General features: G+C 36.8%; 1 protein-coding gene across 10 annotated transcripts in view; it reads left to right on the top strand.

Moving 5' to 3' along the window:
• The window catches only part of LOC128864919 (uncharacterized), a 145,098-nt gene that overhangs the window by 14,737 nt on the left and 105,277 nt on the right, over positions 1 to 25,084 (top strand). For 4 of the 10 annotated variants that reach the window (XM_054104722.1, XM_054104705.1, XM_054104714.1 and 1 more), the window contains one exon: positions 19,855 to 19,917. The exons of 2 other annotated variants lie outside the window; for them this stretch is intronic. The gene's annotated coding sequence lies outside the window, so the exon portion shown is untranslated. 4 more of the 10 variants (XM_054104729.1, XM_054104697.1, XM_054104738.1 and 1 more) reach the window with 4 other exon arrangements.

The raw sequence follows: 25,084 nt of genomic DNA, 5'->3' as shown, positions 1-25,084 counted from the left end.
CGAAGATTTTCTATTACTTTCCGGACGACGTCCGCTATTGGAAACCACTTTTTCTATGACTTGGTGTATCTTGTGCGACTCAAGTTAAAAGTCGTCCCAGTTCATATCGGCAATTTGAGCCCACAAGAAGACAATAATTACGACTCCAAGCGTTGTGTAATTTACAGTTTTCGGATCCTATCCCTACCTATGGAACGCGTTGCTTATTGATTAACTTATAATCGTTGCAGAACAGTAGAATAATCTTATCCTAACCTTTCTTTTTTTATTTGACCGGTGGTGTTGTTCACTGTCGGATACTTCTTCAAAGGATTTTCTTTAATATTCCGGCCAGAGCTTTTCGTAGTTCGGCAGTTTTTTACGTTGGTCTCTCAAAATCTCTTTAGACGCAAAATGCTCCTATTACTAGCCTTAGTTTAATAAAATCTCTAAATTTGTTGACATATATTTTTCATGTTCACAAATCGCCTATTGAAATTTTTGAATATTTATTATAAATAGTTTATTTCCACGTTTTTCGAATGTCTATGAACCTTAATGCTTACTTAGCCTGTCAGAATGTATTGTATTCCTTAACTTAATAAATATATGTGTATGTAAAATGGTGCTTACAGCAACAAAATAAAAACTATGGCCAATTATGAATGGATTAATTTCTTCACTTGCGAGTTTCCCGATCAGCTGATGTCGCAATTTTTTTCCTTATCATAGCCAACGAAATGAAAATGTGCCTCTTTAAAACCTTATTTTCAATACACGCATGGTTTGGGAAATTGAGAATTCACTCTTGAAGTAAGTTTTTAAAGTTTGGAAACGTTCGAGCGTAAAGTGATCTATTTCGTAACGCAGTTTCGGTTTGAAACCTGAAACTCGGTAAACTTTTTTGAACGCAAAATTACTGACAATTTTGCGATTGACATTCATTGTCAAACTAAGATGCGATTTAAAAAAAAACAGCTGGTGGATCTTCAGCCATTTTTCTATAATACAAAATTGGATAGATGAAACTTGGTGTAAAGCGTCGATGGGAAACAAAGCCTTCTTAATATAACAAAATCGTAAATGGTTTCTGCCAAAATAGTCACAAAAAGTAGTAGAATCCATGCAAGGATGCTAGGTCCATTTATTGTAACAGGCACTCAAATTTGCATGATTTTTTTTTAATTATTAAGCTATAATTTATAAGTTATAAATTTGATTATTTGCACTTTATTGGAAATCAAATGGGACACCTTCGACCAAACACGAACCAGAAATTTACTGCATCAAAAGCTACAGTAATCACACGACGCCAGGGTTGTAATGCTTTGGAACTGTCACAGTCTACAGACGTTCCTCGTGCAGTGACTGGCATAGTTACACACCTTTAGCGAAATCGCACTACTTCAGAGCTGGATAATGTCTTGACAACAAAGCTTTTCCCTACAGGGGAACTCTTCACTCTTTGCTCGCCACAAGAAAAAAATATTGTGCTGCAGCTTAGCCAAACTTAAACCTTCTGCATTGACATTTACAATACTTAAGTATAGTGAGCTGGACGTGCTTAAGCAATTTAATTGAGTACTTAAGCGCTTGAGTGTTAGTTCAAGTTCTTGGAATTTCTTCTATTTTCTCGTCCATGGCAGATTAGATAAGTAAGATGCGTATTTGCAGTAGAAGATATGCTATTTTTCGCAGTTACCAGCTTTTGTTCGCAGCAAATTTTCTTTGCGGAAGTGTTAAAAGCATTAACGGTTTACCGCTACAAAGTACTGTTAAGTGATTGAACTGTTAAACCTGGAACCCATAACTGTTTTTCAATTTCGCATTCCCATAGTAGGAGTGTAAAAGTATTCTTCGAATGGAATAAGTCATCTTTTTTTAGCCTCTTTCCTGAAGATTAAGTTCGGCGTTGCGTGACAATTCGTATCGCTCTACCTTAGGCCACCGTTGCATTATATATTTGACTGTCTGCATTTATTCTGCACACAACTGACAAATTTAATATTCTAAACTAAAATTAGATTGGTGGAGTATTTCTCGAAATTGTGTTATCTGAGCTAATTTTAATCACTCTGGTCTGGAACTTCCGACCACTTTGCATCATCTGAGCATAGAAAATCTCGAATACAGTTGTGAAGATTCACATGAGTCCATTCTTTGAAGAACTCTGGGTTCTCTGAATGTTTAGGAATTTTACGTCCCAGCAATAACTATAATAATCCCAATAAACGGAACCGTGAACAAATTTGAAGGCATGCCTTCTTCTTCTGTGACTAAAAACTAGAAGGAATGCAGATGATGATAGCGTTCCCACGACAGTCACTTCTACGTTAGCGGAACGACTCAGTTTTATATCCGGCCAAGAATTGTCACAGCCTTAAAATCCAACGGAGAATATCTCTTGCCAACAAGTGCTAGTTTAGACTAAGTAGGCAATTGAGTAATAAGGTTCTTTCTCGACGAACAAAACTAACACTCTACAAGGCTCTAATCATATCCGTCGTAACGTATGGCGCAAAAGCTTGCACGATGCCAATATAAAATGAGGCGTCACTTGGAGTGTTCGAGAGAAAGAATCTGCGTAAGATTTTTGGCCCTTTGCACGTTGGCGATGCAAGTATCGTATGAGAAAGGACAATGAGCTGTGTCAGCTTTACGAAGACATAGACATAGCACAGCGAATAAAGATCCAGCGGCTTCGTTTGCTGGGTACAAACGCTCCGACACGAGAAAGAAACGACTGGCGCGCTTTGTTAAACTCGGCTAAAATCGCGTATGCAGTTGTCGTGCCAATCAAGAAGAATTCCGAAACTTCAGAAGCAAAAAAAATTTGAATTGCCCGCTCATTCCGTCACCGAAATCCCTCATCCAACACTCTCCATATACTTTTTAAACTTTAAAAGATCAGAAAAAATGCTTCTTACAGCATCGAAGCACGACTTAAATCGGCAGCTTGATGATCAGCATATCGGCCAGAAAACAGGTTTCTTGACATCTGTTGCCGTTCAGGGGTGGCATAAACCTGTTGTACACCAAAGGGACAGAACAATTTGTCCGCTTATGAGAGGTGTCGGGTTATGAAAAAAATGTAAAAAGAGTTAATAATATTTAAGGGAAGGTTTACGTGCTATGAGAGGGGTGTCCGCTGGAGATAAAATAAGTTTACAAAATTTTTAAGGATTTTTGGTATGTACTGAAAAAAATTTCCGCTTAAGAGAGGTATCCGTTAGGAGGGAGTACACTGTAATTTGTAGAAAAAAAACCCAACACCCAAACAAAATGTAAGCTATGAAAGTTATGTGCATCGTTCAATATTTATTTAGGCTCCAAAGCCTATGACGCGTTATTTTGCTTTCTTACCTGCACGTGTGTGTGTATAAGTTAGTGAACCTCGAAGACCAACTAAAATGCCCTCAATCCAAATACCATTCACATAATTGGAGTATATTCACTTTTCGAAGAAAATGTAAGATCTAAAGTTGAGAACTACTGACTAAGTCTGTTTATGCGAATATCAATCAACTTATTTCTTTACACTACCAGTCTTTCTCTTTCATTTTACGCCTTTCCTCACCAACTCCACGTTCCCCCTCTGCATACATTCCGCGGTCTTAATTGCATCTCTTTTGGCATTTCAGTTAAGAATTCTAAGCCGCTTTCGATTCCAGTTCGTTCATGGCAAATTCAACTATCGTAAATTTAACCAACTGACCGACTTACACGTTTATCGACAGCGCTACTCGTCCAGCTAGCGGCAGCCAAGCTCGAAGCCTGAAGTCTGAAGTCTGTAATTGCTGTTTACCTTTTTCTAGCTGGTTTATTTCTGTTCTAACCAGTTTTCTTCTCATTCATAATGACTTTTCGTAATTGTTATTGAGCTACTATATTTAACGTCAGAAAGCAAGTAGTTTAATATTTCAAGTTTTCTATTCGGAGCTGTCAAGCGCAATTGCATTTCTTTCGATATTCTGCATTTTTGTTTTTTATTTATTTGCAATCTTATTCTAAGTAATTTTAATTATTTGTCAATAAAGTGCTCTGCGTGTTTTTTTTTCATTTCAACAACAATTTTTTTAGGAGTTGAGTAAATCATCAAGCGAAGAATGAAGTAGTATAGTAGTATAGTGGGAAGTATCCAGCGTGATCCAGCTTACTGCCTTCTAGCACTGAATAGCAATCAACCGAAATTTTGGCGGTAAAAGGCATAGAAAACCAAGTAATATTTATGTGTGTGCGTCTTCACAGCTTCTTAAAAAAAAGGATTTTCAAGCCTATGCAATATGACAGCTGGATGGGCCTTTCTCCTTCAAACTCAGCTCGTAGAAATTCATGCCTTTATATCAGTAATGACGAATTCGAAATGCGTTTAAGAATGTCGATCATTTCTTAGCTTAGTAACGCTTTGAGAATGGGCATGTGCATGTGCAGTCTGGCAAGACAGTGTTTCTTGCTCTCAGGGTATTAAGATCAGTGAAGCATTTCTCAACAAGCTTAGGTTTAGAACCATATCCTTTCACTTTCAACCAATACTCTCCGTAGTTGGTTAGCTTTCACATATTTCACTTAGTTTAAGGTCCCCATTTACGGCCACTGGGAATGAAAGCATACACCCTTTCTGGGTGTTTGGCCGAGCTACTCCTCCTATTTGTGGCGTACGTCTTGATGTTATTCCACAAATGGAGGGGCCTAGAGTTTCTAGCCGACTCCGAACGGCAGATATTTTTTATGAGGAGCTTTTTCATGGCCTGACGAGGGACGACCGCTATTAGAAAAAAACTTTTTCTTAATTTTGGTGTTTCCCCGAGACTTGAAACTACATTCTCTCTGAATCCCGAATGGTAGTCACGCACCAACCCATTCGGCTACGGCGACCGCCAATGAAAACATGTAGCGGTAGGAAATTTAGGTTAGGTTAGCCGGGTTGCTTGTGTAAGACAAGACACTCGGAGGCCCTTTGTGATACCTGCATTTGATTTCCAACTCGTAACTAAGTTGCTTAAACCACTTAAATCTTTTTAAGAAGGTAACTACTTCCTCCAGTGAGACATTTTGCAAATTTTCCTTGTCTTCAAAGAAATAATCGCCAAGATATTTGGCACGTCTTCTTTGAAGTGGAGGACATTCACAGAGGAGGTGTTTTACCGACTCAATTTCTTCTTCACTTCACAACTACTGCAGAGGGCATTGTGAGGTACATCCCTTTTACTGGCGAGAGTGTCAATAGTGCAGTGACCCGTTATAACACCAGTGAGGACGTTGATAGTTGATCTGTTGAATCCAAGCAGATATTTTCTGCTTTTCAGATTCAATTTAGGCCAGAGCGCTTTGGAGACCCGACCGTTAGTAGTCAGAGACCGCTTGCTATTCTCAAGTTACCATAATCGCAGTTTATAGTTCGTTCAGAGGAATGTTTATGCCCTCTACCACTCGTTGAAGGTCTTACACACTCATCCGCTCCTTCGTTCCCTCCACTCCAAGTGGTGGCCGGGGCGCCAACAAAGTGTGGTGTTGTATTGTTGGATAAGCGAGAGCGACCTCATGCACTCTTTAACACATCTTGAGTTGATGCACGTGGAGGCTAGTGCCTTTATCGCTGTTTGACTCTCAACAAAAATGGTAAGATTTACTGGAAGTAAGTCCATTAGCCTTAGCTGCTATGTCTATAGTAGATCTCATATTGGGAGACGCTGCACCGGCTTGGGAGCCTAAAAATGAATTGAAACATAATTGTGGGAAATTCAAATTCAACCCTCCTGGAAGTGCGTGACTCACAGCTTTAGATATGCCGAAGCGCTCAAGTCTAGCTAGCCCTTCAACTCAAAAGGGAGACGAAAAAATTTCTTATACTTGGCTATTATTCACTCAATACCCGTGCATGTGAATCATATAACGCAGCCTTAGGGAAAGGTTGCGAGTCTTGTCGAATGCAAGGCCAGTCGAAAGATTATTTTTCAGTGAATATTAGTAAATATTTTAATTTTCCACTTGAGCAATAATGCAACTCAATCCACTCTTATCTGATAAACTTTAGCCTTTTCAAAATTACTGTACGTTTGTGTATGTATGTGTGTATGTACAACAGAACTTATAATTATATATTCACATGTATATGTACATATATACGTGTATGCATGTCTGTCCACATTCAGTTACCCACTTAGCAACCGCTCAAGATTAATGGCATGCAACAGTGCTTTTAGACACCGAAAGCGTATAAGTGAAAAGTTGACGGTTCTAGTTGTTATTTGATTTACAACCACACTGAAATATTTGTGCATTACCATGTATTATATTTTTCAAAATTTTTTTCATATTTCTTTTTTTGATTTTATGAAAAACAAAAACATGTTTTTCTCGTTGCTTTGCAATTTACGAAATTTCGAGGCACCTTTGACATTCAAAATGCTCACAACACCGGCGTCACCTTCAGCGGCAGCCAATTTCAGCAACAGCCATAGCTCATTCTCCAGCTTTGAAGTGGGTGTGCGTTGCAGTAACGCTACTGATGACGGAGACGATACCATGGGTACATGTGCGCGTGTGTGTGTAGTTGTTTTATACGTGTTTCGATACTGTCTTCCAGCCGCCTACCTGCCTACTTAACGTCTATGGTGTGGCTTATCAAACGATTTTAATAAAACATCAGTTTTTGTTTTCTGTTGCTTGCGCCCACAATCGTCAATGGCGTCGGCAGCGTTTCGCACTTGCCAGGTGATTGCAGCAATTTTTCTTAACGTTTTTTTTATGAACTTTTACTGCAATGTTTGTATGTGTGGCTGTAGGAGCATTGCCTAAATGCTGTATTTTAATAAAAGCTGAAGCTATAAAAATAAAACAATATAAATCTAACGCCTTCACAGTGGCTATCAATCAATTTTTGACGCTCTTTCGCCATTCTTGAATGTTGTATGTACAAGGTGGCGCAAAATTAATCATTCGATTTTGTTTTTGAATTACATTTTTACTAAATCAAAACAAAAAAAAATGATTTGTTTAGTTTGTAAGAGACTTTTGCATGCTCAAATAAATAAATAAACAATAAATTTATAAAACAAAGTGGCGCAAAATTAATCAGCCGATTTTGTTTTTGAAAAACTTTTTTACTAATATAAATTTACAAAAAAATGATTTTATTAGTTTGTAAGAGACTTTTGCATGCTCAAATAAATAAACAAAAAATTTATAATACAAGATGGCGCAAAATTAATCAGCGAATTTCGTTTTTGAATTATTTTTTAATTATTATTTTTAATTTTTATTTTTATTAATGATTTATTTGTCTATAAGGCACTTTTGTATGCTCAAATAAATAATAATAATAAACAAAGTGGCGCAAAATTAATCATCCGATTTGGTTTTTGAATAACTTTTTTACTACATAAAAAAGATTTCATCAATCTGTAAGAGACTTTTGCATGCTGAAATAAATAATGTGTCATACAAGGTGGCGCAAAATTAATCAGCCGATTTTGTTTTTGAATAACTTTAAACATACTATATTAAATTAAAAAAACTACTAAGAGACTTTTACATGCTCAAATAAATAAATAAACAAAAAATTTATAGTACTAGGTGGCGCAAAATTAATCATCCGATTTTATTTTTGAATAACTTTTTTAATAAATAAAAAAAGAAATAATTTTTTTAGTCTGTAAGAGACTTTTGTATGCTCAAATAAATAATGTGTTATACAAGGTAGCGCAAAATTAATCATCCGATTTTGTTTTTAAATAACTTTTTTACTAAATTAAAAAGGAAATAATTTTTTTAGTCTGGAAGAGACTTTTGCATGCTCAAATAAATAAAGAATGTATAATACAAGGTGGCACAAAATTAATCATCCAATTTTTTTTTTCACCACTTTTTTCTAAAATTTTAAAAATTATTTTGAGTGATCGAAATCTTTATTTTGACCTTTATGCGCTCCATTGCTTGTCGGCTTATGTACTGCAGTGTGAAATATGGATTACAAATATTTCGATAGGGCGTTTAATTTTGCGCCACCTTGTATAAGTTTCCTACTAAGGTATCATATTAGACAAGTTTTGCCTGATGCAATCTCTGCTTTTATGACTTGACACTTTGCTTTTGTTTTTATATTACATATTGTACAATTTTGAACTAATTTTTTAAGTTTATAGACTTTCATTCCACTTTTTATTGCGCATTTATTGCGTTCAATATTTGTTTATAGCCGCTAACTTTGGTTGTTTTATTATTCGCTTTCGGAACTCTACGATAGTATTTTTTTAAATTTTATTGAGATTGTCATATTTAAAGATTTGAGTAAAAAATTCCGAATAGTTATGAAACTAATTACAAAAATTGCTCTGTTTTAAATACGAGGATCCCCTTTTATATTTTGCGCCTTCGCAGCACTACGTGTGAAGAGTTGCAATTCGATATTTCAAAAAGTTTGGTATGATTTAGCCTAAGCCTCCAAATAACGTGTTCACTTCCCAGCTTCATTTGTTCTTTTTTGAGTGAGTTGAAAAATTCTTCTAACTCCTGAAAATTTTCATGCGATGACATTGCCTTGAGTAAGTTCATCATCTACTGCGCGGTATTACATGTGTCACCATCCTGATGTAACCAATAATCCCCTCAACTGATTTTCGTGTATGAATGGACCGATATCGGATACCATTGTCAGTTACGGTTGGGCTTTCTTTTCCTCGAAATAGAATAATAATAATTTTAGTATCTGTAGTTTGCCCAATGGGCGACACCTCAACTAAAACAATCTTTTGTGTACTACTACTTGGCTTAGAAGTAGTTAATACTAGTCCTATTGACTGGAACTTCTACCTTAAAAGTATTACACAGGCTCTATTTAATCTAGATGTTCTTTGCCTCAGTTTGGGAATTGGTTGAAAGCCAAATTCTTTGAGTTAACTTTCAGCCATGCCTACAAATTTCAGAATATGAGCAACTTGATTTCTTTGGAATCCATTTGATCTCGATGAAAAATGAGCAGTCTTGTCTTGGCAAAGGCAAGTTGCATAAGATATGCTCTGTGGTTTTATCATCCTCCAGACAGAGTCTGCAATTCCAATGTGGATTTTATTATTTTTTATTATTATTAGTTTCATTTCTATTTTATTCTATCTTTTATCTCAATGTTAATTTAAGTAATACTAACCTGTTAGAAAACCAATTATTTTCCTGATGTCTACTTTACTTTAGTACTTTACGCTTGTTACGCAATTCCTCATTTTAGGTAAAAGGCCATTTAAGCCTTTTGGCTTGACGGAGTTCTTGTGTGACTTCAAAGTAGGTAATTGAGTACTCGAAAAAGAATGGCCCGATAATGTTCTCAGCACACGTACCACTCCAAATAGCAACTTTAACATCATGTAGACGTTGTTCATGCACGAGTCGAGAATTTTCAGTACCCCAATTTCAAATTTTGTTTATTTACCCCTCCGCTGAGAGCGAAATGTGCTCATCACTCATGATGAGTCGATTCCAAAATCTTGTTAATTGTGCGCCAATGGAAGCATCTTTCTGTTATATTTCAAGCGACACGCCTTAACCGGAGGCAACAAATATGGAACCAACTGCAATGAAAAGAGGAAAAATGCAAGTATTTCTTCATGAGAAATGTGATTTCGTTGTTCTCATGGAGATGCCATATTCACGAACAGCCTCCCCGTTGGTTAACAGTTGAAATATTCCTGCAAGCCACGAATTTTCGCACAAGAGACTTTATTACGACTAAGGCAATGGGCGACTGCTGTGGTTTCGCCGGTACCCACACTGAGTTAAGATATTCGAAGAATTATTTGCAAAAATAAATTTCAGTTGCGTAACGCATTTTGGTTGAATCTTTGCTGCCCAGATGTTTCCAAAATTATTTAGAAGAATCAAGTTGAGGTGCAACTATAAAAACACTGTCACCTCTCTGGGTAAAAATAGAAACCTGCAGAGCCATTTGCGGGCATAAGCATTGCTTGTCCCAAGTAAAAAGAGTATCAAACTGTAAGAACGGCACATCACTGTCAATAAAAAAAGGGGAATGAAGAGGAAAGCTGCGGTGAAATAATTGTTTCAGCTTTTGGAGTAAACAAAGTTATAAAGTAATTAAAGTATTTTGCGTTAAAAAATATTTTGCGAAATATCTTTAAACTCCAAATGAAAAAATTTAATAAAATATATTATAGTACTATTTACAATATGTATGTATTTACAAAAGTATGTATTAGTTATATAAAAAGTTCAACCTATTTTTGCATACGCAAACCAAAACCACAAAAAATGTAATAAAAACTAAAATGAACTGAAATGTTTGCAAAGGTCATTGCGGCGATCAAGTCTTTGCATTCGCTTATTAAAATTCAAGTTTCAACGGCCAATATTCACAAGCCAATAAAAATTTGATAAACTTTTTGTACACGTTTTCGAATTAATTACTATGCGCTTTTACATGCAGATGCATAGTGAAAGAGAGAGAGAGAGAGATAGGTAGAGGCAGCTCTACTGCCTTTGGAAGCTTTGCATTTTTTTCTGCATTCAAATCCATGCCGGTTCTTGCAGTTTGAAAGTTTGGTCATAATTTGAATTTGATGACGTATGGCAACCTTCAGTCAACTTGTTATTATTTTTATGTTTGCTACCGAATTTTGTTGCTAGTTTTTTTCTCACGTTGAGACTGGTTTGTCATTAAGCGCAAGTGCAGATTATTTTGGACAATTCAAAGATATCAAAATGACACAAAAGGCCACAAGAATTTTTGCAGTTCAGCCAAAAAAGATGTTGATGGTTTTTAAAATCTTCAAATGAGATCTTGACACTTTATAGCTGCCATCAAAGAGAAGGCCTCGTTAAATACTTCACATAATGTCAGAGCATTGCTTAACATTTGTGTAATTACTTGATGAGGTCTCATTTTTCAGGCTCATGCGATGAGTTTAATGCGTTTATGAAGATGTTAAAGACTCAAATGGTTTCTATGAAATAAGGGGACTTACAAAATGGTAAATAGTCCGCCATGCGCCGCAGGGCAAATCAAACTCTTGACAAAAAGAGCATTAGGTATTGGAACGAAGGGCGTGGCACCTTCCTTACAAACTTAAATCTAAATAAATAAACAAACTTTTAACGTTACTTTTGACTATTTTAAAAATAATTACAGCGACCGTCGTGCCCGAAGGTGTTGATGCGTGACTGCCACTAAGAAGTGCGTAGGTTTAAATCTCCGTGCATGAAACAAAATCATAGAATTTGTTTTAATAGCGGTCGCCCCTCGACAGGTAATGGTAAACATCCGATCGTATTTCTGCCATGAAAAAGATCCTCATAAAATCCCATTTTCCACTCGAAGGTGGCATAAAATTGTAGGCGGTTCAATCTATACTTCGTTTAATTTCGAGGACGCCCCGGAGCGCGTTATAACAGAATGAGGACCCAAAAATCCCGATACCAGTGAAATCGCGAAAAGTATTAGGTGCGCAGCTAAGTTCTCGCTGTGTTTTTGATGAAAATATAGCTTTATTCTGAAAAAATGGTTACAAGTGAATCATTGAAAGTATACCCCATCGCTGGCTACCACTTTTTCCCATCTTTCTGGTAGATCTGGCTATAAATTTGTTCATCTTTTGAGGCTATCCACGGATCAAGCCATTTTTTGATGACTTCATATGATTGGAGCTGCTGGTCAGCTTGACCATGTACCATCGATCGGAACAGGTGATAATCGGACGGCACAATATCTGGAAAATATTATTATATATTATTAAAATATCCCATTTCAGTGTTTCCAGGTAGGTTTTAACGAGTTTGGCAACGTGAGGCCGAGCGTTGTCATGCTGTAGAATCACTTTTTCATGCCTCTCCGCGTATTGCGGCCGCTTTTCGTGCAGTGCTCGGCTCAATCGCGTCAATTGAAGTCGATACCAATCTCCAGTGATGGTTTCGCTTGGTTTTAACAGTTCATATTAAATAACACCAACTTTGTCCCACCAAATACATAGCATAACCTTCGGAGCGTTAATATTCGGTCGAGGAGACGACGTAGAAGCATCACCGGGCAGTCCCCATGACTTTCTTTTCTTTGGATTGCTGTAATAAATGCATTTTTCATCACCCGTCACGATGCGATGAAGAAAAACCTTCCTTTTTTGCCGCTGGAGCCACAACATACCTTGGTTTTAACTCATAAGGAACCCAAGTCTGATTCATTCCCAAAGCATGCAATCGCTTGGAAATGGATTGGCGGGTAACTCCTAATACGGAGGCAAGCTCTTCTTGCGTTTGACATGGATCCTCATTGAGCAATTTCATTGCCTCCAATTCAGCGTCTTTGAAGGTTTTTGGACTTCCTTCACGCAGACGGTCGTCAACATTAAAATAACCGTCTTTGAAGAGACGGAACCAATCTCGGCACGTTGTTTCACTTAAATCAGCATCTCCGTAAACTTTGTGTAGCTCTCGATGCGCTTCAGCCGCCGTTTTTTCCGAATGAAAGAAGAAAATCAACACTTCCCGCAAATGACGATTATTCGGCACAAAATCAGACATTTTCACGAAACCAAAAGTACATGATACCAAAAGAGAATAACTAATGTGTCGAAGCAGTTTGTTTACCATATGTCTAAGCTTGGTTTATGACATTTAGGTTATGTTAGAATCGACTAGCACTCACTGCTGGTGGCATCTATTGACAAACAGCGAGAACTTAGTACCTAACTATCTAATAATATTCCAAATTCACACATATGAGCATACTCGTACTCATAGGTATTTTTGGTAGAAAATAAACAATTCGGCAATATTTTTATTTTTATAATTTTTAGTTCTTTTTTACTTTATCTGATTCACATTAACTCGCCTGTTTATCTGTACTCTAGTAAATTAGGCGACTAATGGCAATCGCATTTCCGTTTCCAATCACCAAAACCCATTACAAACTTCAAGCACTAATATTTTGACCGAGATCGACACAGAGGCACACAAATGAACGCGGACAATTCAATGGAAAATAAGTTTAAAAAACACAACTTCCTCTTCTAAAAGCGTCATCAAGCTAACAAAGAGATAACAACACCAATAACAAGTTCTTGCTACATAAATTCCATATATAAAAATAAAAAACACTGGTGCCGCAATGGTTAAACAATTTAATATGACCAGTTGTTTTTCAGCCGCATTGCCGCATCGCTGAGCAGAATTTTTTATACGCTCATTATTACGAGTGCTAGTTAGTGTTTGTGTTTGCTTGTTTTCCACGCCACCTATGTGACATTCTCACAAAAAAAAAATATTACATATTTGCTGTCTACATTAACCAAAAAATTATTCAAATGCTGCAATCGCCTGACTGGTCACCACTGGCCGCCAACGCAGGAGAAACACAGCTCAGGGGCAATGAATTAGACACGCACGACTTTGGCGCTCGCTGTATAGTTGTTATGGTTGTATTTATGTGTGTGGTTTCGACTAACGCCCGCTCGCCACCAACAAACACTCTTGTATATGTAAGCGTGTAATGATTAAATATAGCAATAATTATATATAACACTAATTACAATCCAAAGTTATAAATCTTTGAAATATTCCGAGCACGCGCGGGGCGCTCAATATAGAGGCTGGTGAGAGATATACATCTGTATGCATGTATACACAAACTCTCCTGCTATGTTGGTGGCACTTCGCTACATACATAAATACACAGGCATGCAGTTGTTTGGTCAAGTGAGCTTCTATAAAGGAAACAATAAAAAAGTCAACCTCGTAAATATCAAGTTAATTTCATTTCACCCGTCATTTTTTCTGCTGCTCACGCCTCTCAGCTGTGCATTGGCTCAGTGCAGTTGACTTTAGTTCGTTGTCTCTCTTAGCTTAGCTTAGTACGGATCATCGGGGCGTATACGCACCACAGTCATTTATGTAGTGTTGAGCGCGTAATTATAATGCGAACGCGTATTTACCTGTGCGGCCACATTCGTCATGCCTCAAAAGTACAATAAAGGCAAACAGCATTGTAACCGAAAAATGCAACAACAAAAACACAGTTAGCCAGCGCGAATGTTGCCACAAATGCCAAATGAACTCATTCATTTGTTGGTAGTTGGAGACGTTTTTTTTGTTTGTATTTGTATTTGTATGTTTTTATTTTATGTTGTTTTTATTGTAATTTGTATTTCGGTACGCTGTATTGCGCTCATAGCTATCAAGGTGGACACCGCGTTACGCCTCAACGATTATTTTGTTGGCTTTTTAAGTTTGTTTGCCACCGGTGCGAAGTAACCGTTGTGGCTGCAGATGTTTGTGCGATTGTAGGTGCATATGTGTGTTTATTCGCTTGTGTCGTGCATGCGTGCCACATACACGTGTACATATGTACAGATATCTACCATATCGAATCAGTGTTGATATGTGTTTTATAGCTTATTTGTGTTGTGTTTTTGTTTTTACTATTGCATTAATTCATTAATTTTCGCCTGCAGCACTTGTATTGCATGCGCCGTTCAGTAAGCCAGTCGTTCAGCCATTCGGATAGCCAAATAAAAACAAAAAAAAAAAAAACCGATCAAAAGTGGTTGGCCAGCCGGCCGCATTCTTCTTTTATACGCAAATAAATACCTTCAGTCAAATGTGTTTGTATGCAGACGGGCATACATACATACTTGTATACTTACAAACGTACATGCATACACACATAAGTAAACTTATGCACAAATAGGCACACATACGAGCGGATACGTGCGTTCTGATTTCCCTTAACGCCTCTTTTGACGCGATTATCCATGTGGTTTGAGCGTGCAAATGGCTGTGTGTGCATGGAGTTCTTTGTGAGTAGCAGAGCCCCAAAATTATTTACTTGTTGCTTTCGCTCGTTACTCGGTTTAATGTTACTTATGTACATAAATGTACTTAAAAAAGTAAGTACAAGCATAAATATCTACAAACAATTAATTACATTACAATTTAGCGAAGTCTTAAGTGTGAAAAGACTTCAGTTTGTAGGAAAAAACTTCATTATCGGCCACCGTAGCCGAATGGCTTGGTGTGTGACTGCCAATCGGAAGTGCTCGGGCTCGAAACCTCAGATATGAAACACTAAATGATAGTTAAAGTGTTTTCTAATAGTGTTTGACCCTCGGCAGGCAATGGCAAACATCCAGGAGTATTTCTGTCATGAAAAGTTCTTCATAAAAAACCAATAATACTAAGCTGTTAAATAAGTTTAGCGGTTAAATAAGAAAAACACAATTTTATAGTTCACAACAAACTTTATTATTCAGTATAGCCTCCCTGAACAGCTATACACTTTTTACAACGAGTTGCCAATTTAAGAATTCCACCCTGGAAGTGAGAATCTGAAAGGGCGGCAAAACACGCTTCCACAGTCTTAACGCCTTATGACCCCATCATTTGATGAAAAACGCTTTCCTTGCATGCATTTTTTTTATGTCTGGAAACAGATGGAAGTCACCAAGGTTTAAATCTGGTGAATACAGTAGATGCTCCAACAATTCGAACTTCAATTCATGGATTTCAGGCATTGTCAAAATGCTTTTATGACACGACTGTGCATTGCCCTGATGAAACAAAATTTTGTTCTTTTGCAAACTGGGTCTTTCTTCACGAATCGTTTCCTTCAACTGGTCTATAAGGTCATAATAATAATCAGAATTTATTTTTTTTACCAGTTGGCAAGTAATAAACAAACAAAACTCCTTCGGCATCCTAACAAAATAACGCCTACACTTTCTTGGCACATTTCGGAGTCGAAATTCCAATTTCACAGCATTCTTTAGTCTCTTGTTTTGATTTAGGATCATGGTGATGGACCCAAATCTTATCCATAGTGAGGAAGTGACGCACCAAGCTCACTTTATACATATATATATAATTGGCGCGCACACCCTTTTTGAGTGTTTGGCCGAGCTCCTCCTCCTGTTTGTGGTGTGCGTCTTGAGGTTGTTCCACAAATGGAGGGACCTACAGTTTCAAGCCGACTCCGAACGGCAGATATTTTTATGAGGAGCTTTTTCATGGCAGAAATACACTCAGAGGTTTGCCATTGCCCGCCGAGGGGCGACCGCTATTAGAAAAATGTTTTTCTTAATTTTGGTGTTTCACCTAGATTCGACCCGACGTTCTCTCTGGGAATTGCGAATGGTAGTCACGCACCAACCCATTCGACTACGGCGGCCGCGAAGCCCAATACAGTCAAATTATTGTTTACACTGCCCAATGAGATGCCTTGGGCTTCCATTAGATCTCTTTGAGTCACTCGATGATTTTCCAATGCGACAACCTGTATTTTTTTATACGATTTCTGGTGTTTGATCCTTGACGTGGATCATCTTCAAGGCTTGCACGACCACGTTTAATTTCAGCAACCCATCTTTCTACTGTTTTAATTGATGGCCACAAGTCCTTATACGCTTTCAGCAATTGTTCCTAAATTTTCTTTGCCCTTAAATCGTTAATCATCTCTCGATAGTGCAATCCATTCACCGTAACTGTTGCTCCAGCTTCATTTTCGAAAAAGTAGGGTCCAATGACTCCGCCGGGCCATAAACCCCACCAAACAGTCACACGTTGAGGATAGAGAAGTTTTTCAACAATAAGTCTTGGATTTTCTGAGACCCAGATGCGACAATTTTACTTGTTGACGAAGCCACCGAGCTGCAAATGGGCCTCATCACTCAAGATGATTTTTCTATGGAACTCCGTTGTTGATGATCGGCCGGCTTGAGTTCTTATGTTAACTGGACTCTATAAACCTTAAGCCCCAAATCTTAATGCAAAATACGGTGTAATGACGTTTGTGGAATGCTTAATTCCAAAGAACGATGAGGAATGGGCAAACGTGGGTTTTCCTCACAATTTTCGGCTACAACAGCAATATTTTCGGCTGTTCTTGAGCGACGTGCACGGGTTCTATTCTTCACATCACTAACTTGTCCCAACAGCTCGAATTTTTTCGCCAATTTCTGAGTTTTACGAACCGTCTCTGCCAAATTTCACAATTTTTATAGTGAATTTTAATAATTTCAATGCGTTGTTTAAGCGTTCCATTTTTATAAAGGGTGTAGTTTCTACTTGTCAAATATCAAAAAATGACAGCTTCAAAAGTGGCATCTACCGAAATAGCGGGCTATTCAAAATAGCACCTGTTATTGGAAAATCCTTTACAATAAGTACGAAATTTTAAAAATTTAAAGGAGTTCGATTTTTCTTTACATTCAAAACTGGCAACATTTCAGATTTTTTTCAATATTTAAGGTTTTTTTGTTTCGGCTTACAACTGTATGAACAATCATGGGAGTCACTGTAACTGTATTTATTGGTTTGCTGTCATCAACATTTAGCATTTCATTCATTATTTAATTGCTGCCGCTCGCATGCCTGCTGCATACCTTCATGTGTGTCATTCTTAACTTTCTTCATACTTCTGACGCCTTTCATAATTTTTTTTTTTTTTTGCAATATTGAGGCGTCGACTAGTGGGTGTGGAAATATGCCAAGCTGACGCAAGTGTGTATAAGAGCATGTGTGTGTTTGTAAATGCATGTGTGTGCGTACATACATATGTACCTGCGTAATTACAAATGCGTGCGCGTGTAACTGTTGTACCTGCCAGTGTACGCACGCCGCTTAATGCTTTTGGTTTTCAGCCAGTAATGCCCTGACAACTCTTTTATGTAAATTGCATACTTAAATAACTAATTTCTTCTATTTTACATTTTTCAGCGACTTGAAATGGGTCAATGTGCAAGTCGCTTAAATTTTTGTTGAATTCATTGTTTTTTTTTTAATCGATTTTTATTTTTTAAGGAAAAAAATCTTCGGGCATATTTGTGCCTTCAGACGCCTGTGCTGAATATTTAATTATTAATTATTTACTTACGTGACTAAATATTGTATTTGTGTTGCATTTCAAATGAAATTCCCGTAAAAAAAATACATTTCTCTTCTTTTTTTTTTGTAACATATTTGCTTCTGCCTAAGGCCGCCAGCGGATTTAGGCTGCGAAAAACTAAATCCAATAGTTTGATTTTAATTTCTCGCGCGTTGAAGGCGTGCTTTATGACTACAAAATTAGATAAATCAAAGCGTGTTGAAATCGCCTACAAATGCGCTAATTGATGGTTACCTAATAATAGGTTTCTATACAGTTATTGATTGCATCAGATGGTCGTGGTGCATTTGTAGTTGGAATGGGGAAGGGGAGGTTCTTGTAAGGCAAGGAGTAATTAGTTAAATGAATAACCAAATTTGATTACGCTTAGAAAATGCGTTTTATATCCATGTTTCCTTAAGCTGAATTGCATTTTAATTGGTGGCTTTATGGTTCATTTTCGTTTGTTAACTTAAACTAAGTTTTCACTACTGAGAGTCACTTGCGAAATGTCAGGCTATCTGCGTAGCTTGGAGTTAGTTCTTAAAGAGTGGTTAAATCGATAAATTGGCTTGCTTACCCAAAATTTTTTATACATACATAAAGTGCGTTTCATTATCATAAGACACCCCTAATTTTTCAAAGTATTTTAATTTATAGATTTCAGAGGAAAATAAAACTTTTGCACATCGATTAATGTAACAAAAGTTGTCTGTTTCATTACAGAATTTAGAACTTTTTTTAATACATGAAGAACATTTTTAGCAAAAAACTAATTTCCAGGTGTTTCAAAAGGATAAGACACTGTTTAATTAACGTGATCGTTTAACTTTTTCAATTTTTTTTCTGTTGTCTAGAATATTTTAGTATACTATGGAAGCATCATTTGCTTCAGCGACACAAAATAACTTTTTTTTGCATCGATTCTGCTAACTTTTTTAGTAAGTTTACATCAGCGCTTGGAAAATAAGAGGGGGCTCTCGCGCAAATCTTTCCAATAATGTAAAAACCATCGGGTCCATCAAGGGTTCATTTTTTTTTCATTCATTTTTTAAGAAATAATATGAAACTGGGCAACATTAAAAATATTCCAAATATCTTACTGTGCCCCAGTTGGTGTCTAGGAGTTTTTCTTCAAGCTGAAGACACACCAGCTTGTGACGTGGCAAAAGATGGGGTCCTTTTTTTATTTTTGATAATTTTAAATGATTGCAACTCTGTAATGTGCGCCAAACTGTTGTTTCTGAAACCTTATTTTGAACAACAGCGGCCAAATTGGAGCAAGACTTAGTCGAGTTAGAAGCTTTTCTTATGATTGCTCGCTATTCTCGAGTTGATAGTGATAATTTTCTTCCAACGGGCTTCAAAATGTTGTAATTCTCAGGACTCCGTAAAAAATTCCGGATAACACAACGACTTCTGGCTATTTTCTTTTGCAATTAATTTAATTGATAAGCCTAAGTCCTTGTAGGCCAAACTTTTTCCACGCTCCTCTTTTGATAATATTGAGCCCCTCGGCATTTTATGTTTCTAATTGAATAAAATTATAATTAAAGTCATCCAAAACAACAATCAGCACATTCTATCTCTTCAGAAGCTTATATTCGACTTGTGTCTCGACTAGTATCATTATGAAACGCCGAAAAGACTAGCAAAAGTGCAGCTGCTTGGAAAAAGATAACGGTTCTACAAAATACAGTAAGCTTTCGCACCAGAAACAATTGATGGAAGTCTTAAGTCTATAACTGTTAAAATGACGCCACACAAAAGTTATTCCGGAAGCATTTTTTTATTGAGATTTTTTTCTACAAATCCTAATGAGCTTATAGGTGTGGCTACTGATATTTTATTGATAAAATAAAAATACGAAGAAGCGAAAATGTAATCCTGCAGATTTTCTATAACAACCCAGTAGTTAACAGCATTACTTCAGATCACAAAATTACACTTTTAGAATTATAAGGTATCAATAAATAAATCAATATAAATAACTAGCTCTTTTTTTATTGTTATTACAGGTACGAAAATTGCTTACAAAGCATATGAAAATACTTTAGAGGAGGAACCTTGGGCCAGCATTGGTGAGCTTGTACAGAAAATAGAATAACAGCTATAATTATTTTTTATAACTACTATGGTTTTATAATTTATATTCTAAATAAATGTTATAAATTCCAACTGGAAACAGCTAAACACCTGCGTCAACATTAGACAAGCGTGGCCCACATGGAGCAGGGGTCGCACTAAGAGTCTACTTAAATTATGAAGAAAGGATTCAAGAATCGTAGTAGTTAACCTATCTGGGCACCATCCAATGACTATTGCGGAAGCTGTCAGGATATAAAATAAGAAGAGACAGTCGAACACCTTCCTGTACACCTGAGCAGTATGAGCTTTACGACGACATAAACATAGCGCAGCGAATAAAGATCCAGCGGCTTCGTTGGCTGGGTCATGTCGTCCGAATGGAAACAAACGCTCCGGCTCTGAAAGTATTCGATGCGGTACCAGCTGGTGGTAGTAGAGCAAGAGGAAGGCCTCCTCTGCGTTGGAAAGATCAGGTGGAGAAGGACTTGGCTTCACTTGGTGTGTCCAACGAGAAAGAAACGACTGGCGCGCTTTGTTAAACTCGCACCAATTAAGAAGAAGGGAAGGCGAACACCTTCTATGCGGCTGCATGGCTTTGTGTAGAAGACGGTTGAGATTGCTCGGTATCGCTTTTCCGGACAACATTGCCGATGTTGCGCATCTCAAACTAACTAGTATCATATAACCAGCTTTTTAAAGCCCACACAACCATTGCAATGGCTTAAACAGGACCAATTAGAGTAAGGATAGGATAGTTCCGGTGGTTTCACAAGATGCATCTAACTGGCCTACGTGCTTCGAAGGCAGCCACTTCTCCTAGCCTAACCTCTGTTTCGAATCACAAAATGTTGATTAGATGTCCCTTAATTCTTCGCCTATCTGTGGAAGAAATTTACACCTACGATTCCACAGAGATTATTATAAAAAGAAACTGAGTAAGAAGCTGATGGAATTTTTTGTAGAATGTTGTCTTATTGCTAAAGGATTAACAGAGCACGTTTCATGTTCCCTTTATTAACTACTAAGTTCAACTGTCTCTTTACTTAATAGTGTCAGTATTTTGTCTCCAATTCGAAGGCTGGATAGAACTTGCAGGTTCTGTAGAGAGGAAGATGAAACCGCTAAACAAGTGCTGGCAACAACAATGTAGGGTATCCATATAGTTCCGCAAATCTGAAGCATTCAACTACTACATTCAGACATTCAACTACATACTCACAAAAATATATATTTACAGTTATAAATATATATATATTATATATACTAGTTTTAACCCGCGGTCCCGTTCGCGTAGGAGTAATTTGGAGGGATTTAGGATATGCATATAAAAGAATTACAAACAATAATTTCGTAGAAAATAATTTTTTATTAATAACCATAATATTACAACACCCGGCATCCGTTGCTATGCCTCGTTGAATAAAATCAAAACAACCAATCAGAAAAATATCAAGCAAAATTATTTTTATTAATTTTCTATCTCAAACAGTTTTTGAACTTTGCATTTGGGTCATAGTTGAACAGCTTATGCGGATTATGAAGTCTAGAGTGTGCTATAAATAGTGGGAAATAGGAAAAATAGGAAGATCTTTTAGATTAAATTTAAGCAAATATTCGATTATTAGTGACGAATGAGAGTAGAGGCGCGGCCTGGGGGCTGTGGGAAGGGAGTTTCATCATAAAAGCATGCCTATAACCTTCATTGGGTGAAAATATGAATGTATAACAATTTTTACGTCATTTGGTGTTGTCGTTTCGTAGTGATGCGGGGACAACGTACAGACAGTCAGACAGTTATAGTATAGAAGATAATATAAGGCATATATTGGTACGTACATCCGATTCTACAAAGAAATAAACCTTTAGTTTTATGTCCGGCGACCGCTATTGGGATACAATTTTTATGCCCACATTCGGCATTGAGCCCGGAACAAATCGAATGCCAGTCATAAACAAACCCACTTGCCGACCAGCGTAGTTTTTGCACTTAATATCGTTGAAAAATTCCAACTGAATACGAAAAAGCGTAATAGTTCAGCACAGCAACCATTCCGCAAAATCGCTTATATGAGTTGTGCTCCCAGTAGACATTTGGCCAAACTAGGCAGGCGATTTATTGACTATTCAACTTTGTTTACTTTAGTTGTCAAATTGAAAATTAATAGAAAAAGATGAATAAATCCATGATTCAATGATAAAAGGTTTGCTCAGTAAGCAGCTTTCTCGTTTTCTCTTGACAAATCAGCTCCCTTAGCAAGGCACGGGGTTGCTAGCTCTAGATATTTTAAGTAAAAGTGGAGGAAAAGTAAAATTTGTAGAAAAACATTTCATTTTCAGATTGTTCTGCTTACGAGCAATTACTCGTTAAAGAGTTTTCATCGGTATGTAAAGGACTATGGTAGTACGACATGAAGTACATACCGCTTAAGTCAGGACATGATAGATTGACGCAATCCAAGATCGATGAGCGGAGAATTTACAAAGCTTCATTTCTTATGATGTGGTGATTTAGACGGAATTCATGTTTTGCAAAGAGCTAGCATTTCCCAAAGAGTTACAACAGGGAGAATAATTGGATAGTCCCGACGCGATCGATAACATTGCAGACCTCATTATAAAAAAGATGGGATTGACGGAACTTGTTTCTAATGAGCCCACCTTGCCCTGGATAGATGAGGTGTCCTCATAAAAAACCATCTGCCGGAATCGGCTTAAAACTGTAGGTTCTTCCATTTGTGGGACAACATCAAGACGCGCGCTACAAATAGGAGGAGGATCTCGGCCAAACACCTAACAGAATTGTGCGTGCCAATTATTTATTTATTGTGAACAAAATAGTTTCATATTGACGAAGCTTTGCAACTTCGCGATCGGATTTAAATTTAATAATTAATTCACAAAATAAAATCTTGGATTAAGTGAAATGATTTCTTGTTTTAATATTAGACTTGGCAATTTCGCCCAATAACTTCTATTACATTCAAATATTAGTTAAAATTTATTTTTTAAACCATTCGTAGTTTGTTTCCATTTAAGTAAGAAAATACTTTTTCGCTACCACTTTTGCCAAAAAGGATTTAATTTGTTCCCTTTATTCAACTTCTTAAATACAACCTTTTGTAAGGGAGTGTCAAAAATCTAACGTCACAAGTGAGCAAACCTTTAATAATTGAATCATGGAATAAATCTTTATATTTTCCGGTTTATCAAAATGTAAACACGCTGAAAAATTCACAGCACTTGTCCGACTTTTTTGCCTCTGTAAATGCTTATGGTAAGCAACATCACAGGCGTCTTATCAGATGATATTGAATCACATAGAAAATCGCCTTATGTAAACGCAGTTTTAGTCGCGGTGAGAAAAAGAAAGTCACTCAACTTCCTCGTTTCAAACGAATGTAATAAAGTCAAATTTCAAATTGCAAAATATTGAAATAGTTACAGTCGCCTCGACAAATGCGCATAATCAAAAGCAAAATTATTTGAAGGAATTCCATGATAAAAGTAAAACGTTCATTCTCTATAATATCTCAATAAAAATAAAAGAAAAAAGGCTATCTGGTAAAATAAAGCTTTGGAAAGAAGTAATCAATCATTGTTTTGGCTTGAAATGACGGCCGATGTACCAAAACGAAATCCAGAAAGTCATTTAAAATAAAGCATAACGGCATCTTATCAGTGTTATTGATAAAGTAAACAACAAACATATTTGTGTCGGTGGAGGGTGTGAATTGGGTGAGTAAAAAATCACCTGTGCAAATCATCACCGGTAAAACCAATATAAACACGTAAAACAAATAATAAAATAGCATAGCATAGCACAGCGATAGTCGTTTATCGAATAGCGGCTTTAAGTGGACAAATAAAAAATTAATATAAACAATTTCTATTCATAAATACACACATAGATATTTGCAAGCGTATTTGTGCGAGTACGTACATATATCTATACTTGAAAATGCTTGTATTTACGTGCAAAAGCTAATAATAAAATTTATCGCATATACCAGCGCCATCGGCCAATGTGATCACTTCGATAAGCGCAAAAGCAGCGACAGCGACAGCGGCAGTGGCAGCGCTTAACGGCTGCGATGACAAAAGAAAAGTTGACTAAGCAAATGGTTTGTGGCCGCCGAGCTGTTGAGATCAGTCGTCATCCAGTCAGTTAGTTTGCTGGTTGCCGCGTTAGTGTAATGAGCTGTTGTCAGCACAATTGAAGGCTGCTCAGTGCCGATGAACGCGTAAGTGGTGAGTGAGAGGAAACAAAAAGCAAAATACGAAAAAAAATTAAATATTTCTGCAATCAGATAAAATTAAAGAAAACGTGATAGATAGTGAAATGGAAAGGAAACTCAAATTATCGCGGTTAAAGTGAGTGCAGTTTGAAAATTAAAAAAAAAATGTAATATACAAAAAAAAAAGAATTAAAAAAAAACAAATGCAACAAATTTTGAACTGAAATGTCGAAAGAGGTTATAAAGTGATATCGAGCTTTTGCGCCCCAGCTGAACTTCAGCAAAGTGATTATGCAAAAAATGCACGTATGTGCCTATGTATGCATGTATGTGTGTAAATTTGTTGCTCCATATGTGAAAATCACTTCTGTCTGTCTGCTGATTGTCTGTTACAGACCAATTTGACTGGCAGTTTGATTGAGTGAATACGACACGATATCGCCGACCGCCGACCACCGACCGGCCAACCGCCAACCACCAAATTATTGCCAAATCAGAAATCGTAATAACAACAATAACTGAAAAAGTGAACAAAAAGGAAAATGTTATGAATTCAACTGAATTTACACATTAAGCAACTTTGAAAAATTGCAGAAACAAAAACAAAAAAAAAAAAAACAGAAGAAAAAAAAATACAAAGCAATTATTTTTTTCAGCAAAATGATTTTCTTTCAATAAAATCTGCAAATGGCAGCAATTGAAAAAATGTTCGAATTTAACGCTGACGTGATGCAAGTGATAGTGATTCAGTTGATGATTTTTTTTATTGGCTTCGCTTTTGGTTAAGATTTTTATATCGACAAGCAAGTAGTTATATAATTCCAGACTTACGTGTAATGAATCGGCTAATAGGTTGCCTGAATTATGCTATGAGGGAGAGAGCAACTCGATGCAGGAAAAATTTTTGGCAATGCAGTTTTTGAAA

This window comes from Anastrepha ludens, chromosome 2, assembly GCF_028408465.1.
Source record: "Anastrepha ludens isolate Willacy chromosome 2, idAnaLude1.1, whole genome shotgun sequence".
Taxonomy (NCBI): Eukaryota; Metazoa; Arthropoda; class Insecta; order Diptera; family Tephritidae; genus Anastrepha; species Anastrepha ludens.
This window is presented reverse-complemented; position numbering and strand designations above follow the sequence as displayed.